At 43.0% G+C, this 1906-nt stretch overlaps 1 protein-coding gene across 1 annotated transcript in view; it reads left to right on the top strand.

The window, feature by feature from the left end:
- The first annotated feature begins 262 nt into the window (after positions 1 to 262).
- Positions 263 to 1906, top strand: part of gpsm1a (G protein signaling modulator 1a) — a 4416-nt gene continuing 2772 nt past the window's right edge. Inside the window, exon 1 of the mRNA XM_016465831.1 lies at positions 263 to 438. The gene's annotated coding sequence lies outside the window, so the exon portion shown is untranslated. The remainder of the gene's footprint in view (positions 439 to 1906) is intronic.

Below are 1906 nucleotides of genomic sequence, written 5' to 3'. Positions count from 1 at the left end.
TTAGCAGTGATGATAAAAAGCTTCTGATTAGGGGGAACCCAGGTGCACAAGCGCAGGCATCCTGCTTGCAGTCATGCTGGGTGCTTCAACAAACGTGTGTTAGCCCTTGCAGCCATTCAATATTAGCACAGAATATATTTTCATAGAAAGCCAAGTAATTCTGAGTTTCTAATTTTGGATAAACTAACATATGCTCTCAAATAGACAGTGTGATGCACTTGTGTGCACAATTTGCAACATATGCCCTATCACATATTGTCTGTGAAAAGAGGAAGGTTTGAATCTATGACGCTTTTGTGTATGAATGGAGAGTGATAGCTGAATGGACAGGTATGGCTCAATGGCTTTGTTCACAAAAGATGATGGATTTTCCTATTTGGCAGAGCACTTACCTAATGGAGGGTTGAAAAGCTTCCTTCTGGCAGTGCATTTAAAAAGGTGGGTGATGTTTGCTTTCACTCCAGCGGTGCGTCTAAAGACCGCAAAGACCTTGTTGGCTTAATAGCGACATGAGGTTTCACAAATACATATTTTATGAGAGCCAAATCACAGGAAGGGCATTTTTGTGCAGGTCTCACTTGGCCCATAAAAAACGTTTTTTTTTCTTTACACGTTATTGGATATGACAGTGTCAGTGTATGTGATTTTTCAGAACAATGCAGGACACGTGGAGAGAAATACATTAATGCAAATATTGATTTACATTAATTGAAAAGCCTATTTGCCGTTACGTTGGATGATAACATGTTTTAAATCACCAGTAAGCTTAGTTAATTGTGACTGGCTCTGTGACTGGCACTCAGTTTACCCAAGTTCAAGTGAAACAGTGTAATTAACTCTACAAGACCTATTTAGGGTGCTAAATATAACAAACAGAGTAACAGGCTAGTAGGTAGAAATCACATTTTATACTACAATAAATTTCCTTAAGTAGTGACTAGTTTATGTTCCTTTCATAGACTATGCAAACAAAAAAAGCAATTTAACTGGATTCAGTGCATCTTGAACTTGTATTTTTTGTCGGATCTGGCAGCAGGATGTTCTTGTCTATAGATGAAGTCCTGGCTGATTTAGCTGTATTTAAAGGGGTCATATGATGCGTTTTCAATTTTTCCTTTCTCTTTGGAGTGTTACAAGCTCTTGGTGCATAAAGAAGGTCTGTAAAGTTGCAAAGACTAAAGTCTCAAATCCAAAGAGATATTCTTTATAAAAGTTAAGAGTCAGCCACACCTACCTAAAACGGCTCGTTCTAACACGCCCCAACATACCTACGTCGCTCTGTGGAAAGATTTGCATAACGCCGCCCAAATGTTCACGCAAAGAAAGAAAGCGTAACTTTTATTCTCGCTGTAGTTTTGTTGTTTCCGCTGCCATGTCGTAAAGACGCTGTGTGCTTCGTTGTGAAAGCGAAACTACTTTGTTTGGTCTTCCAAAAGAGGACGATATCTGCTTCGTCATGCCTGGAGCTGATCCGTGCTGGTCGCTGAAGAAATACTACAACTTTGCGCTGTGGATTGCCGGATCGCCGGATCGGCTTTTAACCGTGGACGAAGCGGAGTCCAGCCGGAGTCGTCACATGTCCTTCCGGATGCTCCTTCGTCGAAATAGCCGGCCGCGCCGTTCTCAAGCCCGCACCTCTGCTCACTCTAACCCTCCCGCCGTTCCTCACGCTAGCCCCTGTAAACCTACTGTGAACCTACAGTGAGCCTCTGCTCACTGCAGGCCACCTCTGCTCACTCTAACCCTCCGGCCGTTCCTCACTCTAGCCGCCGGCTTCTGCTCACTGTAGGCCGCCGTGTGTGACGCTGTTTCGTTGCGAAAGCGAAACTACTTTGTTTGGCCTTCCAAAAATGGACACGACTAGAAATCAGTGGTTAAGTTGTATTTACAACACTGTTCCAGAACA

Source organism: Sinocyclocheilus anshuiensis, unplaced genomic scaffold (genome assembly GCF_001515605.1).
Source record: "Sinocyclocheilus anshuiensis isolate Anshui unplaced genomic scaffold, SAMN03320099.WGS_v1.1 scaffold176, whole genome shotgun sequence".
Lineage (NCBI taxonomy): Eukaryota > Metazoa > Chordata > Actinopteri > Cypriniformes > Cyprinidae > Sinocyclocheilus > Sinocyclocheilus anshuiensis.
This window is presented reverse-complemented; position numbering and strand designations above follow the sequence as displayed.